Source organism: Ambystoma mexicanum, chromosome 8 (genome assembly GCF_040938575.1).
Source record: "Ambystoma mexicanum isolate Mex_15411 chromosome 8, UKY_AmexF1_1, whole genome shotgun sequence".
NCBI classification, from domain to species: Eukaryota; Metazoa; Chordata; class Amphibia; order Caudata; family Ambystomatidae; genus Ambystoma; species Ambystoma mexicanum.
Window position 1 is genome coordinate 1,581,885,387 of NC_090929.1, and position 20,198 is coordinate 1,581,905,584.

A 20,198-nucleotide genomic window follows, 5' to 3' on the forward strand; every position below is an offset into this window, starting at 1 on the left:
AGAGCCTATTGTGTGGTCTCCAGGAGGCTCCCAGCCAGTCTGCCTTCTATCAATCAAGAGGTCATGTGAGATTCTAACTCCTGGTGTGAATCTCTGGAGGTGAGAGGTTTCCCAGCCTTTGGCCTGTTAATTAAATCAGATTGTCTTCTGGGAACAGCATGTGGTTAAGATTTTAATTAACTCCCAGCCTTTCATGTAAAGGCTTCTCCTGCAACTCCTGACATGCAGTTTCCCTGTCAGAGTTCAGACCGCTAGCGCCGCCCTCAGTCAAAAGCGGGTACTGCATGCAATTTTTTTGGATCAGTCTTCAATTCAAGCATTTCAAACAAGAGATATTACATGGAAGTATATTGTCCAGGTTCAACAAATGGCATTGGTGTAGTTCTGCAGTAAAATAATTTTGTGCCCATAAATTAGCCATGTTTGACCTGAAGGAAACGAATTCCCACCAGTTTTGAGTTGCTTTTGGCAATCAGCATTGCCTCTTTCACAATGGTTTTAGGCTCTGTGCCCTTCTGTGCTCACAACATAGGCAAAAATGGGTGGCAGCCTATTCTTCATGCATTTCCCTGTGCATTTTCTGGGATGTTCTGGCCATCATGATGTTTTCCATGCCAGTACTGCACAGTTTTTGTGGTAGGGCTCGGATGCATGGGTAAAAACATCCCACAAGCCCCCCTCTTGCGATGGCCATTCTGATTCACTGATGGAACTCGCAAGTTCTGGGATGTTCTCCTCATCTTCTTCCGGTAGATGGCATAGTTCAGCATCTGTTCCTCCATCTGGTACTGATCGGGCCCCTTGCGTCTCTTCTCCCGGTCTCCGGATCGTCCTCCTTGGCCAGTCACCAGGTTTTCTTTCTCCTAGGACGACAAAGGAAGAGCGGCAATACCTATTCATGGACATTTCTCAAACACCATTGATATAGTGGGGTGGCATATATATTTTAGAACTCAACAGATATGAACATGCACATTTTTTTTAAATTAAGAGACAGGAACACATACATTTGAGAAACACAGAATTTGATAGGCTATATGTAGGATCTTTTAGGGTTGGAATTGAATTACTCTGGAGCGGTACCCTCTGGGATTGCAGAGGACTCCTCCAGTTGCTGCAAAGTGTGCCTGGGATGGCAACACTTCAACTGGATTATGTGGACCCACTTGTCTTCCCCCTCTGCCAAACCGCCTTTGGGGATGCCGATCTTGTAGGCCACAGGGGAGACCTTGTCTATAATCTCAAAGGGTCCCTTCCATGTAGGCAAGAATTTTCGCTGTTTGGCCTGGTTCCTTTGGAAATTGTATAGATAGGCCTGATCACCCACCTTATATTCCTTCCGGGAAGTTTTCAGGTCATAGTGGGTTTTCATGCTATCAGCTGATCTTTCTAGATTCCGCTGAGCATAAGCAAACGCATGTTGGAGGTGTTTCCTTAAATTCTCCACATACTCATGAGTTGTGGAGGCATTTATCAGTGTCTGCTCTTGGGTCCTGTAGAGCAAATGCTGAGGAAGCACCATCTTGCGCCCAGTCATCAACTCGAATGGTGACATTTTGGTTGCAGATGAAGGGGTAGATCTGATGGCCATTAGGACCAGAGGTAATCGGATATCCCAACTTGGCCCAGAATCTGCCACAAACTTCTTTAATATGCTCACAATGTTTCGATTATATCTCTCTACTGCCCCAGAAGAAGCTGGCCTGTAAGCAATGTGTAGCTTTCTCTTGACCCCCAGTATCTCCCACATCTTTGTCATTACTTCACTGGTGAAGTGGCTACCCCTGTCTGACTCAATCCTTTGAGGTAGACCAAAATGGGAAAAGATGTGGTTAATCATCAGGGCAGCTGCTGTTTCTGCCTTGCAATTTGGGGCTGGGAGACATTCCACCCGCTTGGTAAACAAGCATGTCACAGTCAACATGTACTTATTCCCCCTAGCGGAGCGAATCACGGGGCCTACAAAGTCGATTTGCAAATCTGACCATGGCAGTGCCATCCCCCTCTTTTGGAGGGGTGCACGGTGCGTGAGGGATGATGGCTGAAATTGTGCACACACAAGACACCCCTTCAAGTATTGGTCAAGGTCCTGCCCCATGTGTGGCCAGTATGCAACCTCTCTTAAGATTTCCAGTGTTGTGTGAAACCCCTATGACCAGCGGTGGCTGCATCATGGGCGTGACTTAACATCAGGCTTCGGAATGAGGTAGGAACCACCCACTGATCGTGGCCAGCTTTGGATTTCCTTACCAGCAACCCATCTTGGATTTGGAACATTTTTGGACATTTCATCAACACTCTTAGGTCCTCTTTCCCAATGTAATCGGTATCCGTCAGGGGAAAGTTCTCAGGGTCCTCAAGGTGTTGGTAAAACTTACCGATAATTGGATCCCCCTTCTGAGCTGTAATCAAATCAGCATCAGGGGTCTCCTTGCTCCATTGGGCAGTTGAAAGATCATTGTGAGCATTTGTCTGGGACCTAGTGATAGCAGTGACCTGGATTTCCCCCAACAGGGACTCAATCTCAATTAGATCCCCTTGGATGGCCCCGGTTTTGGCCAACTGATCAGCTAAGTCATTTCCAGTTTTGTCTGGTCCCTCTACTTTGGAATGACCCTTGATCTTTTTCCAATAGATGGTCATCTCATTCGAGGTGACCAGATCATCAATGTTTTGGATCCACTTCCCATGTTTCAAGGGTTTGTTGTTAGCACATAACATGCCTCTGGTTTTCCAATTAACCAGGTGCTCCACGAACCCTTTCCGTACATAATCCGAATATGTGATTAGGACCAGTTTGTGGAGTTGATGCTGGACAGCAGTGAGGATGGCCTGATGCACAGCCATCAATTCTGCCACGTGACTACTTCGGGGACCAATTTTGTATCCAGCGGAGGGTTCTGGGGACTCATTCACCCATGCATTCCCTACGCCGGCCACCAGTTCTTTCTCCCCGTTGTTGTCAACATGGTAAGAGCATCCATCCACATAGACAGTGGGCATTCCCTCACACTTGTCCTCTTCAAAGACTTTGTGTGGGGAATTAAGGTATGCCTCCGTGTTGTCCTTGATTTTTAGACTTTCGTCCTCGAGACAGTTTTCTCTGGCACAATCATGCAAGTCAGCCAGACCTTGCGCGAGGGGACTCTTCTTGTTTTGGCCATATCTGACCTCCACAGGAAAGCCTTGCATTGACAGAATCCAGGAAGTAATTCGGTAATTACTCACATTTCCGGCCCGGATTCTATCACTTTGGAGATATTGCAGAGGCTGGTGTGGAGTCTCCACTATGATGTGTTCCCCCTGGATAAACGGGCGGTAATTCTTCAATGCCCACACCGTTGCCAGGAGTGCCTTCTCACAATCTTTGAATTTTTCCTCCACAGAGGATAAAGTTTTACTCGCATATGAGATTACTTTATTGACCTTGTCATGCTTTTGGTATAATACTGCCGTCAAGCACATATTAGAGAACCCCGTCTCCAGGAAGAACTCCTTGTTTCTGACAGGGTAAGCTAGGCAAGGCACTTGTGAGAGGCTTCTTTTGAGTTGTTTTACCGCCTCGGCTTGTTCCGGACCCCATTCCAACTTGACCCCCCCCTTCAGGAGATGAATCATGGGTCTGGTGATCTCTGCGTAGCCCTCAATGAACTTTCTGCTGTAATTAGTCAGTCCAAGGAGGCTCCTTACTTCCTGCAGAGTTGTGGGGTCTTTCAGTTTTTGAAGTGCTTCCACTTTCTTTTCCTGGGGACAGAGACCCTGAGGAGTAATCTCATGCCCCAAGAAATTAACATGGGTTCTACACCACTGTGCTTTCTGAAAGGACAGTTTTGCTCCGGCGGCCCTCAACTGGGTCAGAACATAATGGATCTCCGCTATGTGTTCCTCCACAGATGAACTTTTGATGAGGACATCATCTACATAAGCCAGGTTACCCCTTGCACCCAGGTCGGGCATGGCCTTGTGTAGGAAAATGTTGAATTCATTGCCGGAGTTGAGGTATCCGAAGGGAGTCCGGGTCCATGTGGTCCGGGTCCATGTGTACTGCTGGCCCCCAAATGTAAAAGCTAGCTTGTATTGGTCCTCCCTACTGACAGGCACAGTCCAGTATCCATTGGTCAGGTCTATTGCAGTGAATACCTGTGACCCCTGGATCTGGGCCAGCCCTTGGTCAATGTAGGGCAGAGGCCATCGGGAAGTATGGACCCGTTTGTTGAGCTCCCTAAGGTCGGCGCAGAGTCTCCACTGGCCATTTGGCTTCAATATTCCCAGCACCGGATTATTGAAAGTGCTGTGGACTGGACGGATTATTCCCCGGGACTCAAGGTTCTTAATTATTTCAGTAAGGGACTCCATGGATGCGAGAGGCAAGCGATATTGCTTCACAAACACTGGAGTCATGCCAGAGTCCGTGGGGATTCTTGTTGTGTGGATATCGGTGCGACCACAGTCATATGAGTCTACCGCAAAGAGATCTTGGAAATCCAAGAAAACTTGTTTCAAATTTTGCTTTTGTTCCAGAGTCACACAGGCATCAGCTAGGTTGACTCTCTCTTCCACCATCTGCCCGAAGCCTCGAAAGACTTCTGGTTTGGCTATCTCAGCGGCCTCCTCTAGCTGGGTGAAGAAGTCCCTGGTCAGAGTGCTGATTTGGACTGGAGGCTTCAGGTGGGAAAGGCAACCCTCATGGACCTGGAAAATCACCTCATCCCTCCTGAAGTCACAAGTCACATCTTCCTTACCATAAGGGCAGGAAGTGTACACCAGGAAGTTCCCCCCATGCCGGGTAAAAATCCTGTCTGGTGTTGTATTGTCATCACTGTCACTGTCAAAACAGTCCTTGGGGATTGGTCCTAACAGTTCATTTCCTAAATCAATGAAAAAATGTCGGTCGTCAACCGCCATTCCAATAATGGTGCCTGCGGCTAGAGTAATACTCTTTAAGTCGCTGTTATCCACCTCTTTTGGAATGGTGTCATGTTCTATGTTGACTAATGGAGTTGGGTTTACCCCCAACCCTTGCTGTTGGAGAGAAGCATTTAGATGTATATAAGCATCAGGGTTTTGCAAATATTGTCCTCTTTTAACTTTCACTTCCAGGGAGAATTGTCGGGTCCTTTCTGGGATGGTGACTTCCACTTTGATCTGAATTTCAACTGCATAAGGTAGCAATTGAGCTGACCTAAATGCTTTTTCTGGATCATCAAAGCCCATGGGATTATCCGCTAATCGGGACCAAGCTTTGAAGTTTATTAGGTCCAAACTAATGGCAAAGCGATTGAGAATGTCACTGCCTAAGTAAAAGGCGGCAGTGACGTCTCGCACGACCCAACAATTATGGACTATGCTCTTGTTGCCAATGGAGATTTTGAGCATACACCTGCTTGGCAGGAGATGTTTGGAATTGGGTGCTTCCAGGTCCATTTCCCATTTGTCTATCAGTTTGAATGTGGGAATGGCTGGATCTTTTGGGAGTCGGCGGAACATGGCTTCGCTGATGAAGCTCTTACCATTGTTCACGCACACTCGAGCGAGAACAGAGTCCTTCCCATTATTTAACTGAACAGGGATGAACAACTGCTCTCCAATTTGCTGAATATCAGCCAGGCTCTGAGCTGATGTCACATCTTTCTGGACTATAGGAGTGAGAGTTTCTGATTGTGGATTAGTAAAGAATTTGAGGGTGTTTCCTTCCAGTGTGGAATGCCACCTTAAACTGGAAGGAAGGTTGATTTTCAGAAATAGAGAGGACCCCCCATCACCAGTCTGTTGTCCTACTGCTATTACTGTCACGTCTGGAATTTGGTTGTTCTGGAAGTGAAATTCTACTTGGTCAGATTTTTGTTCAACCATGTGGCAGGTGCCGTTTAAACTAACATGGTTGACACTCTGTTTTAAATTTATTGGTCGGCTAGTCTGGGTCCAGAGGACCTTGTTTACAGAATCTATTCTCAGGAGGTCATTCCCTAGTAAACAAGGGGTGCCCTCTGGAGTCACTACTATGACCGGGTGTTTCACCTTGTGTCGCCCAATTTTAATGTCTAAGTCTGCAGTCCCCTCAACGGGAATTTCCTTCCCGTCAAAGTTCTGCAGTTGTCCAGGAAGAGAGGTGAGAGGAATTTGGTAATTCTCCCCCCTTCCTTCATTTAGTTCCTCAAAGGCGCTTTTGGACAGAAGGGTAGCTTGGGATCCAGTATCCATCAGTGCCAAAATTGTACCCTGCCCCTGTACTTGCACCGGGGCATAGTATCTTCCCTCCTTCTCCTCAAGGGGGCACAGATAATGCACATTTTTGGACAACTGGTGGGCTAACTTTTTGGTTTTGGACATTGCTAGAGAAGAGATTTGGGCAGAATTCTGTGGAGAGCCTTGGGAATCTGAAAGAAAAAGTTGGCGACTGGAGATCAGAGCCATTGTGGGTTCCCCTGGTTCCGGTTCTGGGCCGCCCCCCCCCTTCTTGGAGGCAGTCACCAGGATGGGTTTGAACCAGGGGATTTCGGTATTGTGGGTTCTGGGATGAGATGATGGGCGGTGGTAGCTCAGTCTCCATATGTCCCCAGTCTGAATTGGAATCCCTTGGGACCCATTTTTCTTTGGGAGGAGTTCCCCCATTTCTGAAGGAGAAGATCCTTTTCCCAGGATCTTCTGAGGATCCCTCTCCCTCAAATTGGAAGACCTGTACCTCCTCCACAAAGTGGGTCTGTTTGGGTCCTTTGTTTCTCCTACCCGCCCTCTGCTCCTTGGGAGGCAGGCTTTCAGGGGCAGGAGATTTTGTTTCCGGTTCCTGGTTTTCCAGGGGCTGTTTACAAGTTGGGAAGGAAGCTTCCCCCAAGGCTTTACACCCCCCTTCCCCTTATGCCTCCTCCCTGGGAACCGGTGGGTTATCGGGGTGCTTCCCCCGTCATCGTTCTGGAGCACCAGGTCCAGAGTTTGGGGCATTCTGCGGTGGCATGCTCATCTGAGGGTTCGGTTGAGCCCTCAGTATGTGACCCAGATCCCGTGCCATATTTTGGACCTGGCGCTCTAACTGGGAAACCCGCTCAGGCTGATACGGGGCTCTATTTTCTCCCCTGGGCTGATCCCGGGAAGGGTAGCTATCCCTTCTCTGGTAGTACCCCTGGTTGGGAAGATTTTGGTACCCCTCCACCCTTGGCCTCCCCTCTCCCGGATTAGGTTGTCTGGGCTCAGGGAATTGTGGAAAGAAGGATGGATGATTTTGGGGCTGGAAATTGGGCGGATACCTGGGGAAAAAGTTCTGCCCAGGATTTGGAGAATTTCTGCCCTCCTGGGGGAAGTTAGGAGGGAAGTTCCCCGGGTCAGGTGCTGGGCTGGATCCCCTCCCTTGGGCTGGAGGAGTCCACACATAACCCAGGATTGGTTGGTTTCCCTTGTAGCGGGGACTTACATAGTCAGGGGAGCGGGGGACCCCATTTGTGGGACTACCTCCTCGACTCCCTGTCTGTGACTGGCCCGAGGGCCTTCTGGGCTGTGAGTTATTTGGTGCAGGCAGGTTTTTAGGCCCCCCCATCTCCAAATCTAAAACGAGGGCAACCTTTACCTCTGCCACCTTGGCAGCAGCAGGGGTGCTGTTGGTTTTGGGGTTTGTCGGCGCGTTATTTTTATTTTCGATAGGCTTCTGCACCTCATAGATCCCGGTAGCCTGTTCAATGACCCAGTCTAAAGATCTTTTCTCATGAAAATCTCTCACGAGCTGGGTCATTATATATTTAGGGAGAGCATGGAAAAATGTATTGACAAACTCTTTGCTGTCTGTGCGCACCCTTCTGGTGTTCTGCGCAAAAGCACGCTTTAATTCTTGCACAAACTCTTGTGGGGCCTGATCCTCCCCACATTGCAAATTGTAGGCTGCCTTGCGAGCCTCTTGAGGATTTCTGTGAACAGAAAAATGTTTCAAGATGGCCGCCTTATAGGTGGACCATCTTAAATGATTTTGGTCCTCCAGCCCCGCAAAGAAACTGGAGTATTCTGGGGAGAATGTCCATTTGACGTACTGGATGCAGCTACTGCTGTCCTTCAAATGGAAAGTCTCCATCATTTGCAAACGGAATACTTGGCGTTCTTATGATAAGGCGTGATGACACTCCTGATTGCCTTAATCTGTTTCAATGGGTCCTTAAGCAAGGCCCTTTTTGCCTTATTGGCCTTTTTGGTTCGGGTATCCCTGGTCCATTCATCCTCTGACTCAGAGGCACTGCTCCCAGAGGTTCCTGTCTGATCTTCCAGGTTTTCCCGGATTCTGCGAATGTGGGGACCTGGTCTCCTGTGTCCTGTGCCGTTCAGAGGAGTCTTCAGATTCCTCCTTGCTGCCAGGATTTGATGGGTACCCCCCCCCACTGACCAAACTGGGCAGAAGTTTTCAGGATGCCCTTAATGGGCCTATTCTCCTGGGGTTCCCCACTAAATTGCACTGTGCTTGGGTGCCCATACCTGGATGCCGCCCATCCATTCCTGGGAGGTACTGGCCTATGAGCCCTCTGCTTCTGGCTGGATAGTAATCTGCCATCCCTGTGGCCCGGTGCTCATGTGCGCCAGGGGACATGGGGGTGGCAGAGTCCAGGGACTGAGAGAGATAAAGGCCTCTGGTACTAGGGCTCCTGAGGTTATGCTCAGGAGTTTCCCTTTCCCAGCGAACCTGGTCTCTATCCGCCCCTGCTCCCTGTTGCAATGCAAGAGCCTGCGCCGTCAGTTCCTCAGTTAAATCCTTACCAGACTCTATCAGTCTCTCCTGCATCGCTACCTGTTGTTGGAGCCTATCATTGTGCTGGCAGAGAGCCTCATTCTCTCTCTGCGTTTCCTGATTGGTCCTGGAACACTGGGCCAGTCTTTGCTGCAGGAGGGTTACCTCCTGAGTCCCAACCCTACTGGCCTGCTCCTGTCTTGCCAGAGCCTCCTCCACCCTCCTGGTGTGCTCTAGCAAGTCCTGGTGTTCTTTTTGGAGGTCATCCAGTCCCTGGTGGGCCAGGTGATTTTCTTCCATTTTTCTTTTTAAGTGGCAGACTTCCTGGCCTAAGGTGTCCCTTTCCTGACTAAGAGTCTGCATCTGTGCCGTCAGGTCATCCCTTTGCCTTTGGAAGGCACCAGCTTTCTGGCGCTCCTGATCAAACTCTGCCTGGGTATCCAGGTCTTTCAGGATCAGTTTATTGCTCTCCTCTTTCTCTCTGTCTAGTTGGATTTGCAGGGTGGCTACCTGCTCTGTGCATGCCCTGTTGAAATTGATCTGTTGCTCCAGCTTTTTCTGGCTCTGCAGTAGGGAGTCCAAACTGTCTTGGCGTTCCTTCTTCAAGGCCAGAATTCTGCTATCCTGGTCTGTCTTTTCCTGTTGCAGTATATCCATGTCCTCTTTTATTTTAATGATATACTACTATCATTTTCTGACTCCTGGCTCCTCTGCAGCCTCTGCTCAGAAGAGTCCAAATCAGATTGGGCCTTCTGTAATGCCAGCAGTTGCCTACTCGCCAGATCTTGGCCTTCAGCACATTTGTCCTGCATGGCTCCCATATGTAAATATAAATATGCCGCTACCCTGGCAATCTTGTTGTGCTCATCCTTGGCCTTAGGGTCCATATATAGTTCACTCAGGGCCACATGTAAGGGACCCTGGTCTCTCCATGTATCTGACCCTGTATCAGTGATCTGGGGTGCGATTGCCTGCAACCAGACCGTCTGGTCCTGATGAGTCCACTCACTTCTCACAAATAGCTTATGTAAGAAGTGCTCTCTGGCTATTTTCATATCTACCAAGGTCGTCATGCTGGAATTTGAGTTCCTTCCTGACTTACAGAAGTTTGTATTTTATTTTTGCAAAACAGACCTTTTCCTTAGAGTGTTCCTTTGAGGAGTGCTTTACAGCGTAACACAGCGTGGTGATCCGACCGGATATGTGTATCTGGTCAGCTGGCACACTGTATTAATCTGCACAAGTGATAGATCTAACCCAAACGTCTGGCTCGAGCCCCCAATTTGTAAGAGGATTCAATTCAACACTACAGCTAAGTCAATGCCTAGTCTGGGATACTGAATGGAAACCCTTATTGATATATCTTTATGTCCAGTTCATGAGTTCTGGATGACTATCCCTATATAACACCCCTCTCTTAGAATCCCCCTGACCCCACTGAGCCAAGAAGTAGTTCTGTTTTGCAAGTTTAAAAGGTTTATTTGAGAATGTAAACAATATATGTATATCACACTTTATAATAAATTAATAATTAATATCACACTTCAGAACATGAGCAGTTAACAACAATGGGTAATGTTCTACTAATAGACTGATTTGATTACCCAGGAGTAGTATAAAGGATGAGGTAGCACGCTTGGGAATAGGAACAGAAGACTAAGGTGGTAGAGAATGATTTATCTAGTTTCAGATGGATGCAATGTTGAATGAAAATGCAATACAGAAAATACTCAATATGATTTCAACAAAACAATGTAATCACTTTTCTCTGGCAATCCACTCCCCCCCTTATGCAATGTAAGGAAATGAATAGGAGAACACACAGTTCTTAGAAATGCAATCAAATGCAATTCAGTTCACCCCAGCAAGCTTAGACTACGGATAGAAGTTGAAACACAGGCAAAATGCTTTGAATATGGTGACAATGCAGCGAGAAATATGCTGAAAATACTTTTAATTCCCTTCAGGAGGTTCAGGGTGAGTGAAATATACTTGGGATGAGTTCAGGCTCACTTTAGCAAGGATCTAGGAGTAACTAGCAGGTTAAGCAAATTTTTGGCAAAGGAAAGCAAGGAAGCTGCTGTTTTCACACGTGGCTGGATTTTTTAACCAAATCGCGAATCGCGGCAAAATTCGCGAATGCGTGAATCACGATTACGGCAAAAGTATAAAGAGTAGCATGTCTAAGCTTGTTGAAAAGCTGAGATTCTAAGATTTCAGAGGGAAGTTAAACCAAGTTCCTAGCCCAAACGGTTCCAGAGTTATGAATGATTTTGTGAAGGTTGTTTTTTGGATTTGAAATTTTAAAAGTTCAAAGCGACAGGTTACAGCTTGAAGCTAGAAAATGACAGGTGACAGTTAGGAGGCAGTTCTGGTTAGATTAAAATAGTTTGGATTAGATTATTTTAACTAAGAGATTGGTTCTGCACAGTTTTGCTAGGTACTCACAATATATTTTTGAATTAGGCCTCGCCACGGATCTGGTCAGGTTTTGGACTGGACTCCGGTTCTGGTCTCGGCACTTCACAGTGATCTGGATCAGCTCTCTGGTTCTGTTAACAGCGGTCTGGGTCACTCTGGATCTCTGGCCTCTGCTTCGGGATATTGCTCTGCTTTCTCTGGGTACAGCACTGCTTCTGGATCTTTCTGGCACAGGGTTTCAGGCCAGAATCAACACCTGGGTCTGGCTGTGAATAGCCTGCAAATGATTTTTGGGCCTGCTGACAAATACTTTTGCTTGCAGTGGGCCTTCTTGGTTCAAAGTTCTGTAGTCTCTGTCCCAAATCTGCTCTTCCTGAGGGCTTGCATTCAGAAATGGCAACATTTTGCATTTTTTAACTGGTTTTGCAATATTGGTTTTTCATTAAAAATTATACACATGTACACGGCCTGTCCATTCATACTCCAGTAAATTCCCATGTCTTTAGCTTAAACACAGAGTCGGTAGTATCAATAAATGGCAGGGTTTTGCCCCAGAACATCACACAAATTGGAGTTTGGGCTTGAATTGTAGGCTAAGTTTCCATTTTAAGGAACTCAAAGTTGTGCATTCCTGTCATTTAGTCCCAATAAGTTATCAGTGTTTCTGTAAAATATATATTTTGCTTTCAATTCAGTTCTCAGAGTGTTGGAGTCCACCTCCAAGACTTGGGTGGGTCAGTGACCATGCCTCTGCTGGCAGGCAGGCCTTTGTTGACAGGAAACAGTCAAAATCAACATATTCTATTCAAGCGCAAGAGCCTATTGTGTGGTCTCCAGGAGGCTCCCAGCCAGTCTGCCTTCTATCAATCAAGAGGTCATGTGAGATTCTAACTCCTGGTGTGAATCTCTGGAGGTGAGAGGTTTCCCAGCCTTTGGCCTGTTAATTAAATCAGATTGTCTTCTGGGAACAGCATGTGGTTAAGATTTTAATTAATTCCCAGCCTTTCATGTAAAGGCTTCTCCTGCAACTCCTGACATGCAGTTTCCCTGTCAGAGTTCAGACCGCTAGCGCCGCCCTCAGTCAAAAGCGGGTACTGCATGCAATTTTTTTGGATCAGTCTTCAATTCAAGCATTTCAAACAAGAGATATTACATGGAAGTATATTGTCCAGGTTCAACAAATGGCATTGGTGTAGTTCTGCAGTAAAATAATTTTGTGCCCATAAATTAGCCATGTTTGACCTGAAGGAAACGAATTCCCACCAGTTTTGAGTTGCTTTTGGCAATCAGCATTGCCTCTTTCACAATGGTTTTAGGCTCTGTGCCCTTCTGTGCTCACAACATAGGCAAAAATGGGTGGCAGCCTATTCTTCATGCATTTCCCTGTGCATTTTCTGGGATGTTCTGGCCATCATGATGTTTTCCATGCCAGTACTGCACAGTTTTTGTGGTAGGGCTCGGATGCATGGGTAAAAACATCCCACAAGCCCCCCTCTTGCGATGGCCATTATGTTTCACTGATGGAACTCGCAAGTTCTGGGATGTTCTCCTCATCTTCTTCCGGTAGATGGCATAGTTCAGCATCTGTTCCTCCATCCGGTACTGATCGGGCCCCTTGCGTCTCTTCTCCCGGTCTCCGGATCGTCCTCCTTGGCCAGTCACCAGGTTTTCTTTCTCCTAGGACGACAGAGGAAGAGCGGCAATACCTATTCATGGACATTTCTCAAACACCATTGATATAGTGGGGTGGCATATATATTTTAGAACTCAACAGATATGAACATGCACATTTTTTTTAAATTAAGAGACAGGAACACATACATTTGAGAAACACAGAATTTGATAGGCTATATGTAGGATCTTTTAGGGTTGGAATTGAATTACTCTGGAGCGGTACCCTCTGGGATTGCAGAGGACTCCTCCAGTTGCTGCAAAGTGTGCCTGGGATGGCAACACTTCAACTGGATTATGTGGACCCACTTGTCTTCCCCCTCTGCCAAACCGCCTTTGGGGATGCCGATCTTGTAGGCCACAGGGGAGACCTTGTCTATAATCTCAAAGGGTCCCTTCCATGTAGGCAAGAATTTTCGCTGTTTGGCCTGGTTCCTTTGGAAATTGTATAGATAGGCCTGATCACCCACCTTATATTCCTTCCGGGAAGTTTTCAGGTCATAGTGGGTTTTCATGCTATCAGCTGATCTTTCTAGATTCCGCTGAGCATAAGCAAACGCATGTTGGAGGTGTTTCCTTAAATTCTCCACATACTCATGAGTTGTGGAGGCATTTATCAGTGTCTGCTCTTGGGTCCTGTAGAGCAAATGCTGAGGAAGCACCATCTTGCGCCCAGTCATCAACTCGAATGGTGACATTTTGGTTGCAGATGAAGGGGTAGATCTGATGGCCATTAGGACCAGAGGTAATCGGATATCCCAACTTGGCCCAGAATCTGCCACAAACTTCTTTAATATGCTCACAATGTTTCGATTATATCTCTCTACTGCCCCAGAAGAAGCTGGCCTGTAAGCAATGTGTAGCTTTCTCTTGACCCCCAGTATCTCCCACATCTTTGTCATTACTTCACTGGTGAAGTGGCTACCCCTGTCTGACTCAATCCTTTGAGGTAGACCAAAATGGGAAAAGATGTGGTTAATCATCAGGGCAGCTGCTGTTTCTGCCTTGCAATTTGGGGCTGGGAGACATTCCACACGCTTGGTAAACAAGCATGTCACAGTCAACATGTACTTATTCCCCCTAGCGGAGCGAATCACGGGGCCTACAAAGTCGATTTGCAAATCTGACCATGGCAGTGCCATCCCCCTCTTTTGGAGGGGTGCACGGTGCGTGAGGGATGATGGCTGAAATTGTGCACACACAAGACACCCCTTCAAGTATTGGTCAAGGTCCTGCCCCATGTGTGGCCAGTATGCAACCTCTCTTAAGATTTCCAGTGTTGTGTGAAACCCCTATGACCAGCGGTGGCTGCATCATGGGCGTGACTTAACATCAGGCTTCGGAATGAGGTAGGAACCACCCACTGATCGTGGCCAGCTTTGGATTTCCTTACCAGCAACCCATCTTGGATTTGGAACATTTTTGGACATTTCATCAACACTCTTAGGTCCTCTTTCCCAATGTAATCGGTATCCGTCAGGGGAAAGTTCTCAGGGTCCTCAAGGTGTTGGTAAAACTTACCGATAATTGGATCCCCCTTCTGAGCTGTAATCAAATCAGCATCAGGGGTCTCCTTGCTCCATTGGGCAGTTGAAAGATCATTGTGAGCATTTGTCTGGGACCTAGTGATAGCAGTGACCTGGATTTCCCCCAACAGGGACTCAATCTCAATTAGATCCCCTTGGATGGCCCCGGTTTTGGCCAACTGATCAGCTAAGTCATTTCCAGTTTTGTCTGGTCCCTCTACTTTGGAATGACCCTTGATCTTTTTCCAATAGATGGTCATCTCATTCGAGGTGACCAGATCATCAATGTTTTGGATCCACTTCCCATGTTTCAAGGGTTTGTTGTTAGCACATAACATGCCTCTGGTTTTCCAATTAACCAGGTGCTCCACGAACCCTTTCCGTACATAATCCGAATCTGTGATTATGACCAGTTTGTGGAGTTGATGCTGGACAGCAGTGAGGATGGCCTGATGCACAGCCATCAATTCTGCCACGTGACTACTTCGGGGACCAATTTTGTATCCAGCGGAGGGTTCTGGGGACTCATTCACCCATGCATTCCCTACGCCGGCCACCAGTTCTTTCTCCCCGTTGTTGTCAACATGGTAAGAGCATCCATCCACATAGACAGTGGGCATTCCCTCACACTTGTCCTCTTCAAAGACTTTGTGTGGGGAATTAAGGTATGCCTCCGTGTTGTCCTTGATTTTTAGACTTTCGTCCTCGAGACAGTTTTCTCTGGCACAATCATGCAAGTCAGCCAGACCTTGCGCGAGGGGACTCTTCTTGTTTTGGCCATATCTGACCTCCACAGGAAAGCCTTGCATTGACAGAATCCAGGAAGTAATTCGGTAATTACTCACATTTCCGGCCCGGATTCTATCACTTTGGAGATATTGCAGAGGCTGGTGTGGAGTCTCCACTATGATGTGTTCCCCCTGGATAAACGGGCGGTAATTCTTCAATGCCCACACCGTTGCCAGGAGTGCCTTCTCACAATCTTTGAATTTTTCCTCCACAGAGGATAAAGTTTTACTCGCATATGAGATTACTTTATTGACCTTGTCATGCTTTTGGTATAATACTGCCGTCAAGCACATATTAGAGAACCCCGTCTCCAGGAAGAACTCCTTGTTTCTGACAGGGTAAGCTAGGCAAGGCACTTGTGAGAGGCTTCTTTTGAGTTGTTTTACCGCCTCGGCTTGTTCCGGACCCCATTCCAACTTGACCCCCCCCTTCAGGAGATGAATCATGGGTCTGGTGATCTCTGCGTAGCCCTCAATGAACTTTCTGCTGTAATTAGTCAGTCCAAGGAGGCTCCTTACTTCCTGCAGAGTTGTGGGGTCTTTCAGTTTTTGAAGTGCTTCCACTTTCTTTTCCTGGGGACAGAGACCCTGAGGAGTAATCTCATGCCCCAAGAAATTAACATGGGTTCTACACCACTGTGCTTTCTGAAAGGACAGTTTTGCTCCGGCGGCCCTCAACTGGGTCAGAACATAATGGATCTCCGCTATGTGTTCCTCCACAGATGAACTTTTGATGAGGACATCATCTACATAAGCCAGGTTACCCCTTGCACCCAGGTCGGGCATGGCCTTGTGTAGGAAAATGTTGAATTCATTGCCGGAGTTGAGGTATCCGAAGGGAGTCCGGGTCCATGTGGTCCGGGTCCATGTGTACTGCTGGCCCCCAAATGTAAAAGCTAGCTTGTATTGGTCCTCCCTACTGACAGGCACAGTCCAGTATCCATTGGTCAGGTCTATTGCAGTGAATACCTGTGACCCCTGGATCTGGGCCAGCCCTTGGTCAATGTAGGGCAGAGGCCATCAGGAAGTATGGACCCGTTTGTTGAGCTCCCTAAGGTCGGCGCAGAGTCTCCACTGGCCATTTGGCTTCAATATTCCCAGCACCGGATTATTGAAAGTGCTGTGGACTGGACGGATTATTCCCCGGGACTCAAGGTTCTTAATTATTTCAGTAAGGGACTCCATGGATGCGAGAGGCAAGCGATATTGCTTCACAAACACTGGAGTCATGCCAGAGTCCGTGGGGATTCTTGTTGTGTGGATATCGGTGCGACCACAGTCATATGAGTCTACCGCAAAGAGATCTTGGAAATCCAAGAAAACTTGTTTCAAATTTTGCTTTTGTTCCAGAGTCACACAGGCATCAGCTAGGTTGACTCTCTCTTCCACCATCTGCCCGAAGCCTCGAAAGACTTCTGGTTTGGCTATCTCAGCGGCCTCCTCTAGCTGGGTGAAGAAGTCCCTGGTCAGAGTGCTGATTTGGACTGGAGGCTTCAGGTGGGAAAGGCAACCCTCATGGACCTGGAAAATCACCTCATCCCTCCTGAAGTCACAAGTCACATCTTCCTTACCATAAGGGCAGGAAGTGTACACCAGGAAGTTCCCCCCATGCCGGGTAAAAATCCTGTCTGGTGTTGTATTGTCATCACTGTCACTGTCAAAACAGTCCTTGGGGATTGGTCCTAACAGTTCATTTCCTAAATCAATGGAAAAATGTCGGTCGTCAACCGCCATTCCAATAATGGTGCCTGCGGCTAGAGTAATACTCTTTAAGTCGCTGTTATCCACCTCTTTTGGAATGGTGTCATGTTCTATGTTGACTAATGGAGTTGGGTTTACCCCCAACCCTTGCTGTTGGAGAGAAGCATTTAGATGTATATAAGCATCAGGGTTTTGCAAATATTGTCCTCTTTTAACTTTCACTTCCAGGGAGAATTGTCGGGTCCTTTCTGGGATGGTGACTTCCACTTTGATCTGAATTTCAACTGCATAAGGTAGCAATTGAGCTGACCTAAATGCTTTTTCTGGATCATCAAAGCCCATGGGATTATCCGCTAATCGGGACCAAGCTTTGAAGTTTATTAGGTCCAAACTAATGGCAAAGCGATTGAGAATGTCACTGCCTAAGTAAAAGGCGGCAGTGACGTCTCGCACGACCCAACAATTATGGACTATGCTCTTGTTGCCAATGGAGATTTTGAGCATACACCTGCTTGGCAGGAGATGTTTGGAATTGGGTGCTTCCAGGTCCATTTCCCATTTGTCTATCAGTTTGAATGTGGGAATGGCTGGATCTTTTGGGAGTCGGCGGAACATGGCTTCGCTGATGAAGCTCTTACCATTGTTCACGCACACTCGAGCGAGAACAGAGTCCTTCCCATTATTTAACTGAACAGGGATGAACAACTGCTCTCCAATTTGCTGAATATCAGCCAGGCTCTGAGCTGATGTCACATCTTTCTGGACTATAGGAGTGAGAGTTTCTGATTGTGGATTAGTAAAGAATTTCAGGGTGTTTCCTTCCAGTGTGGAATGCCACCTTAAACTGGAAGGAAGGTTGATTTTCAGAAATAGAGAGGACCCCCCATCACCAGTCTGTTGTCCTACTGCTATTACTGTCACGTCTGGAATTTGGTTGTTCTGGAAGTGAAATTCTACTTGGTCAGATTTTTGTTCAACCATGTGGCAGGTGCCGTTTAAACTAACATGGTTGACACTCTGTTTTAAATTTATTGGTCGGCTAGTCTGGGTCCAGAGGACCTTGTTTACAGAATCTATTCTCAGGAGGTCATTCCCTAGTAAACAAGGGGTGCCCTCTGGAGTCACTACTATGACCGGGTGTTTCACCTTGTGTCGCCCAATTTTAATGTCTAAGTCTGCAGTCCCCTCAACGGGAATTTCCTTCCCGTCAAAGTTCTGCAGTTGTCCAGGAAGAGAGGTGAGAGGAATTTGGTAATTCTCCCCCCTTCCTTCATTTAGTTCCTCAAAGGCGCTTTTGGACAGAAGGGTAGCTTGGGATCCAGTATCCATCAGTGCCAAAATTGTACCCTGCCCCTGTACTTGCACCGGGGCATAGTATCTTCCCTCCTTCTCCTCAAGGGGGCACAGATAATGCACATTTTTGGACAACTGGTGGGCTAACTTTCTGGTTTTGGACATTGCTAGAGAAGAGATTTGGGCAGAATTCTGTGGAGAGCCTTGGGAATCTGAAAGAAAAAGTTGGCGACTGGAGATCAGAGCCATTGTGGGTTCCCCTGGTTCCGGTTCTGGGCCGCCCCCCCCTCTTCTTGGAGGCAGTCACCAGGATGGGTTTGAACCAGGGGATTTCGGTATTGTGGGTTCTGGGATGAGATGATGGGCGGTGGTAGCTCAGTCTCCATATGTCCCCAGTCTGAATTGGAATCCCTTGGGACCCATTTTTCTTTGGGAGGAGTTCCCCCATTTCTGAAGGAGAAGATCCTTTTCCCAGGATCTTCTGAGGATCCCTCTCCCTCAAATTGGAAGACCTGTACCTCCTCCACAAAGTGGGTCTGTTTGGGTCCTTTGTTTCTCCTACCCGCCCTCTGCTCCTTGGGAGGCAGGCTTTCAGGGGCAGGAGATTTTGTTTCCGGTTCCTGGTTTTCCAGGGGCTGTTTACAAGTTGGGAAGGAAGCTTCCCCCAAGGCTTTACACCCCCCTTCCCCTTATGCCTCCTCCCTGGGAACCGGTGGGTTATCGGGGTGCTTCCCCCGTCATCGTTCTGGAGCACCAGGTCCAGAGTTTGGGGCATTCTGCGGTGGCATGCTCATCTGAGGGTTCGGTTGAGCCCTCAGTATGTGACCCAGATCCCGTGCCATATTTTGGACCTGGCGCTCTAACTGGGAAACCCGCTCAGGCTGATACGGGGCTCTATTTTCTCCCCTGGGCTGATCCCGGGAAGGGTAGCTATCCCTTCTCTGGTAGTACCCCTGGTTGGGAAGATTTTGGTACCCCTCCACCCTTGGCCTCCCCTCTCCCGGATTAGGTTGTCTGGGCTCAGGGAATTGTGGAAAGAAGGATGGATGATTTTGGGGCTGGAAATTGGGCGGATACCTGGGGAAAAAGTTCTGCCCAGGATTTGGAGAATTTCTGCCCTCCTGGGGGAAGTTAGGAGGGAAGTTCCCCGGGTCAGGTGCTGGGCTGGATCCCCTCCCTTGGGCTGGAGGAGTCCACACATAACCCAGGATTGGTTGGTTTCCCTTGTAGCGGGGACTTACATAGTCAGGGGAGCGGGGGACCCCATTTGTGGGACTACCTCCTCGACTCCCTGTCTGTGACTGGCCCGAGGGCCTTCTGGGCTGTGAGTTATTTGGTGCAGGCAGGTTTTTAGGCCCCCCCATCTCCAAATCTAAAACGAGGGCAACCTTTACCTCTGCCACCTTGGCAGCAGCAGGGGTGCTGTTGGTTTTGGGGTTTGTCGGCGCGTTATTTTTATTTTCGATAGGCTTCTGCACCTCATAGATCCCGGTAGCCTGTTCAATGACCCAGTCTAAAGATCTTTTCTCATGAAAATCTCTCACGAGCTGGGTCATTATATATTTAGGGAGAGCATGGAAAAATGTATTGACAAACTCTTTGCTGTCTGTGCGCACCCTTCTGGTGTTCTGCGCAAAAGCACGCTTTAATTCTTGCACAAACTCTTGTGGGGCCTGATCCTCCCCACATTGCAAATTGTAGGCTGCCTTGCGAGCCTCTTGAGGATTTCTGTGAACAGAAAAATGTTTCAAGATGGCCGCCTTATAGGTGGACCATCTTAAATGATTTTGGTCCTCCAGCCCCGCAAAGAAACTGGAGTATTCTGGGGAGAATGTCCATTTGACGTACTGGATGCAGCTACTGCTGTCCTTCAAATGGAAAGTCTCCATCATTTGCAAACGGAATACTTGGCGTTCTTATGATAAGGCGTGATGACACTCCTGATTGCCTTAATCTGTTTCAATGGGTCCTTAAGCAAGGCCCTTTTTGCCTTATTGGCCTTTTTGGTTCGGGTATCCCTGGTCCATTCATCCTCTGACTCAGAGGCACTGCTCCCAGAGGTTCCTGTCTGATCTTCCAGGTTTTCCCGGATTCTGCGAA